Source organism: Piliocolobus tephrosceles, chromosome 1 (assembly GCF_002776525.5).
Source record: "Piliocolobus tephrosceles isolate RC106 chromosome 1, ASM277652v3, whole genome shotgun sequence".
Classification (NCBI taxonomy): Eukaryota; Metazoa; Chordata; class Mammalia; order Primates; family Cercopithecidae; genus Piliocolobus; species Piliocolobus tephrosceles.
Genome location: NC_045434.1, coordinates 220729511 through 220735876, shown reverse-complemented (window position 1 = coordinate 220735876; position 6366 = coordinate 220729511).

Here is a 6366-nt window from a genome sequence, read left to right as displayed (position 1 = left end):
TACTCGCTGGTTCTTTTGTGCCCACTCTGGTGGTCTTAGAAAAACAAGACAGTGGCCACCCACCCCTGCAGCGCCCGCCTGCCTCCTGCAGGCTCCTGGGTGGGCAAGGGCCAGAAAGGTGGGCAGAGCAGCTCTGGGGCCTGGGTGGGGGCGCTGCCTGGACCCCCAAGGTCTGCGTATGTCTCACTGAGCCTTCTGCCCCATCTGTGTGGGTCTCTCCCCCTCACCTGGCCAGGCCGTGGCCTCCAGCCTCACCTGTGCTCCCCTATGCCTGGGCTAGGTAGTACCACGGGAGCTTGTCTGGCAAGGAGGCTGAGACACTGCTGCTGCAGAAGGGATGTCCAGGCAGCTTCCTGGTGCACAAGAGTCACAGCAATCCTGGGGACTTCCCGCTGTCAGCGCTAACACAGGGGTGGGACAAGGTGCAGGGCGTGGGCTGCCAGCCACGGGTCACCCACATCTTGATTCGCTTCCAGGTGGGAGGTGGCAGTGGGCTGGGGCGGCCTCTGGGAAGGGCGGGCAGCCTTGGCCAGGCCCCTCACCGCCGCCCCCACAGCCAGATGAGAAGTACGACGTGGGAGACAGGGAGCACTTTGGTATCCTCGGAGACCCGGTGAAGCCCGGCGATGGAGAAGGCAGGGGCTGTCGTGCACCTCAAGCAGGTAGGCCCCTCCACAGGCACCAGAGCCGAGGGCACAGCCTCACCCAGGAAGGCAGCTGGGGGTCCACTGGGGTCAGGGATGACCCCCTACCAGGGGAGCCCCCAGGCGCCTGAATGGCCACGGGAAGGAGAACCTGCAAACCCCTCTGTGTGTCCTCCTGGCACATGGCGACCTCCATGACCCGATGAAGGTGCAGGAGCAGGCCAGGGTGGCCACGTGCAGGGGCACGGGGCACGGGGCCCGGGGCAGGGTGGCCAGGTGCAGGGGCGCGGGTCCCAGGGCAGGGTGACCAGATGCAGGGGCGCGGGGCCGGGGCAGGGTGGCCAGGTGCAGGGGTGCGGGTCCCGGGGCAGGGTAGCCAGGTGCAGAGGTGCGGGGCTGGGCCAGGCTGGCCAGGTGCAGGGGCGCGGGGCCCGGGGCAGGGTGGCCAGGTTGGGGGGGTGCCTGGGGCAGCTGCCCTCGGTGGGAGGGCTGTGGTGGGGTCTGCAGGGCCCTTGGCGGTTGTGGTGGGGTCTGCAGGGCCCCGGGGGGCTGTGGTGGAGTCTGTGGGGCCCTGGAGTGTTGTGGTGGGGTCTGCGGGGCCCCGGGTCCCCCTGAGCTTAGACGCAGGCCTCTCCCTGGCAGCCCCTCAAGGCCACAAGGATCAGTGCTTGGAGCCTGGAGGGCTGTGTGCAGGAGCTTAGCAGGGCCACCGATGCCAGCGGGAAGGCCAGGCAGGGCTTCTGGGTGGAGTTCGAGGTGCGTCCTGACCTCTGCGACCCTCAGACTCTGTCCCCTGGGGCTGGGGCAAGAGCCCGATGGGAGCACAGGGTCCGGGACTGTAGGGTCCAGCCCTACAGGGCTTAGCGGGTGTTCTCCCCATGTGCGGAGACGAGAAATTGTAATAAATAAAGACACAAGACAGTGATAAAGAGAAAGCAGCTGGGCCCAGGGGACCACTACCATCAAGACACGGAGACCGGTAGTGGCCCCGAACGGCTGGGGGCGCTGATATTTAATGGATACAAGACAAGGGGGCAGGGTAAGGAGGGTGAATCTTCTAAGTGATTGACAAGGTGAAGCAAGTCAGGTGATCACAGGACAGGGGGCCCTTCCCTTTTAGGTATCAGAAGCAGAGAGAGAGAGGGAAGGCAGCATACATCAGCGTTTTCTTCTCTGCACTTACAAGAAAGATCAAAGACTTTAAGACTTCCACTATTTCTTCTACCACTGTCTACTACGAACTTCAAAGAGGAACCAGGAGTACGGGAGGAGCATGAAAGTGGACAAGGAGCGTGACTGTTGAAGCAGAGCACCACAGGGAGGGGTTTCGGCCTCCGGATGACTGCGGGCAGGCCTGGATCATATCCAGCCTCCTACAAGAAGCTGGTGGAGCAGAGCGTTCCCTGACTCCTCCAAGCAAAGGAGACTCCCTTTCGCGGTCTGCTAAGTAACAGCTGCCTTCCCAGACACTGGCGTTACCGCTTGACCAAGGAGCCCTCAAGCAGCCCTTATGCGGGCGTGACGGAGGCTCATCTCTTGCCTTCTTGGTCACTTCTCACAATGTCCCTTCGGCACCTGACCCTACACCCACCGGTTATTCCTCAGTTATATTGGTAATGCAACAAGGAGTAATATTAAAAGCTAAAGATTAATACTGTTTATAATAGCCGGGCGCGGTGGCTCAAGCCTGTAATCCCAGCACTTTGGGAGGCTGAGACGGGTGGATCACAAGGTCAGGAGATCGAGACCATCCTGGCTAACACGGTGAAACCCCGTCTCTACTAAAAATACAAAAAACTAGCCGGGCGAGGTGGCGGCGCCTGTAGTCCCAGCTACTCGGGAGGCTGAGGCAGGAGAATGGGGTAAATCCGGGAGGCGGAGCTTGCAGTGAGCTGAGATCCGGCCACTGCACTCCAGCCTGGGCGACAGAGCAAGACTCCGTCTCAAAATAAAAATAATAATAATAATAATAATAATAATAATAATGTTTATAATAATGATTGATAATTGCCCATGATCATCTCTATATCTAATTTGTATTATGACTATTCTTATTCTAACTATTTTCTTTATTATGCTGAAACAGTTTGTGCCTTCAGTCTCTTGCTTCCGCACCTGGGTGCTCTTCTGTCCACACGGGACAAGGTGGGGTTGGCCATCTAGGGCTCTGGGAAGGAGCCAGGGCTGTGAACTGAAGGCTCCATCACCTCCAGATGCTGCAGCAGCAGGAATGCCGGTTCCTGTACCCTGGAAAGGAGGGGCAGAGGGTAGAGAACAAGCCCGAGAATCACTGTGAGGGCGGAGGCCAGGGCGTCACCCATCGGGCCTGGGGAAGGTGGGGGACAGGCCAAGCATCTGCCACCACTGACCTGAGGCTTCCCCCCCACACCCTGGACCCTCCATCTCTGCTCACCACGAGGTCTGCAGGCAAAGAGGCAGGGTTGGGCCCACGAGCTCTGCCCTGGAGAACTGAGCAGCACCTCCCTTCCCAGTTGACACCACCTGAGTCATCCTGCTCGACGACGAGGATGACAGCGGGCCTGGAGCCGACTACATCAGGGTGGGTGTGCGCGGGAGGTGGGGCCTGGGCCCATTGCTCCTGGGGGGCCCAGGAAGAACCAGGGTCCCCAGGGAGGGGTGGGCAGCTGTCCCCAAGGGGTCCTCAGAGAGGCTGGACGCGCATAGATCCTCAGCCTCTTTCAGACTGACCCTGAGGAGGAGCCAGGCCATGGCGGGCGCGGGGTGTACATCGCCACGCAGGGCTGTCTGCAGGCCATGGTGGCTGCTTTCTGGGCCATGGTGACACCAGGAGAACACGCGTGTCATTGTCACCACCAGCAGGGAGGTGGAGCGAGGCCGGGTAGGGGCGCGGTGCCAGCACTCCCAGTGCCCATCCCACCCTGTGCATCTTCAGCTGCCCAAGGCCCTTCCCGACCAGGCCAAGGAGCCTGTGGGATGCCGTGGGAGTGGGGAGGCTCCCACAGAGCCCCGTGGCTGCACCTACACGCCTGCATCTCTGCAGGGCGCAGGGGTGGGGTGCTGGGGGGCTGCCGGCGAGGCTGATGTGAACCACTCCCCCCCAGAACAAGTGTTTCCGGGACTGGCCAGAGCTGCCCACAGCCCAGAGTTCGGCTGTGTGCATGTGGGCATCCTGGGTAAGGGCCACGCCCAGGGCTACTGAGTGCAGGAGCTGCAGGTGTGGCAGTCGGGCCAGGTGAGCCTGGCAACAGGGGAGCGTGCCTACCATTGACCTGCACTGGGAGACCCCCACACCTGCCTGCATCCAACCCCACCGCCTTTGGGGGCTTCCACGCCCCTCAACCCAGGAGGTGCAGTCCAAGCCTGGGCAGGGGTCACTGAGGTGGCCACATTCTCAGCCCCAGGCTGGCGGCCGCTCCTTCCACACACCTCTCAAAACTGCAGCTTTGGTCTCCGTTGCATACCAGCGGCGCCCATTTCTGTCCCGGGCAGATTACCTCCTGCTCCCCCCAGCCCCCGCCCAGTGTGTGTGAGGGTCGCCATGGAGGCCTCGCATTTGGTTTTTCCTTATAGAATCACTGTCCTCAGCCTGCTTCTCCTCCCCCAGCTTCCTTCCCCAGGCACCCGAGCCACCTGCGGCCATCTCGGCGCCCCCTCCCCGTTTCCTCCCTCCTCCTGCTCGCCTTGGCCCCCGCAGTCCCTCCACCTGGGCACTCCCGGCAAACCCAGCTGTGCCTCAGCCTCGTCCTCCCCCCGCCCCTCCCACCCGGGGGGTCGCACTCATCGTCTGCTCCTCCCGGGTGAGCCACCGCACAGGGCGCGGCACTTCCAGTACTTCGGCTGGCCGGACTACGGCGTCCTCGGCTTCCGGGACGAGATGAACCGGGCCCAGAGCAGCGAGCCGGGGACCGGGCCCGTGGTGGTGCCCTTCAGGGGCGGCGGGGCGGGGCCACGCGGGACGATGCGGGCGGAGCCATCGGGTGGCGCGGGGCGCCCCCGCCCCCCACTCTCATCGAAGGCCGCCTGGTTTGTCCTCAGCGCGGGCATCGGACGCACCGGCACCATCATCGTGATTGACGTTCTGGCGCACGTCATCCGCAGGCGGGGTGAGACCCTCCTCCCTGGGTGCCTCCACCCTGCCCGCCTATAGCCCCACCCCTCAGGACAACCCTACCCCTGCCGGCAAGCCCCGCCCCTCATCCGTAGCCCCTCCCTAAGCGCGCGTGTTCCCGGGGCTGGACTGCGAGATCGACGTCCCTATCCAGCTGGTTCGGCGGCAGCGCTCGGGGATGGTGCAGAGGGAGGCTCAGTACAAGTTCGTGCACCTGGCGCTGCAGCGGTACATCCAGGGCGCGCGCCTGCGACTGCGCGAGCAGGCGGGGGCGGGGCCTTGCGGGCGTCGCCATGGTGACCGGCGGCCCCTCCCCACCGCTCGAGCTGCCCCAGGAGCGGGAGAACCAAAAAGTGGGCACCGCCCCCCCGCGAATCGGGTTGCAGCCCCCGGCCCGCGTCTTCCCGGGCGCCCGCAGTGTGAGTGGAGAGCCGGGGCCGGGCCGGGGTCCTCCGGGAGGGACCGGAACGTGCGGGGCGCCGGGCTGAGCCGCTGCTCCGCGCGCAGGACCCCGCAGCCCTGGACGCGAACCTGCAGAGCCGCGGGTGTTTGCAGAGCCCTCGTGGGGCCGGAGCCGCGGGCCGGGACTGTGTCCGGGACGGAGCCACAAGCTATCCCCAGCTCAGGGAGGTCCAGGGGCGGCAGAGGGAGCGGCAGGCGGCGAAGCCCACCAGTGACCACGTGTGCGCCACCAGCTCAGCCACTCAGTGCGGGTCTGAGCGGCCAGGACGCCAGGCTGCCCTCACCGCAGCTCCGGTCTGCCGGCCCTGCCTGCTCCTGTGGTCTGGGATGTGGCCCCATCAGTCACAAGGTGGATGTTTGTGGAGTGAGGTGGGTGTGACATATTCATGTGACCACCCGCGCAGCGTCACGCGCCTGGCCCTGCCGATGACAAGGGTGTGGGCCTGCGTGGGCATGACTGCGTGTGTGACACAGAGTGACGTTGCTGTGACCCGTGGCTGCACTCCCCACATCACTGGCTTTGTGGCCTTCCCGTGAAGTGCTGTGTTCTCCCTTCCGTGTCTTTGCTGGGACCTGGGGCAAGGGTGGGTGTGGTGCCCACAGCCGGAGTCAGCTTCTGTGGGGCCTTCCTGAGCCCTCCCCATCCTGGATTAGAGGCCCAGCTGGTTGGAGCAGGAAGCACCTGGGCTCTGGGGTCAGGGATGAGAAGGCTGAGGAGGCCTGCATGAGCTGGAACTGGCCTGGGCCCTCCTGGCCGTGCCTGCCTGGTGGTGCAGGATTCCTGGGGCTGATGACAGACGGGGTAGGGCAGGGGTTGGCAAGCCTCCTGCCCAGCCCTCACGAAGCTGCACTCTGCCTCTGCCCCAGCCAGGCTGGCTCTGGGAGTTGCCGGGGGTCTGTGGATCTGCTGGCTGCACGCTGGCTGTCACCTTTGCTTCTGGGTTCCCACAGGGGTCATGGGTTCTGTGGCTCTCCAGTCAGGGACCCTAGCAGGGCCATGGGGCATGAATTCCTGGAGGTGTGGCCTAGTATGGCCACAGTGGGGAATGGGGGAAGAGAAAGGCCCCCTTTGTCAGCCACTGGGCTCTGAGCCAAGCTGAAGCCCTCCCCCTGGTCAGGCCCCAAGCGTCCCGGGGGAGCCTCACACTGGTGAGTCTCCAGCCAACTCCA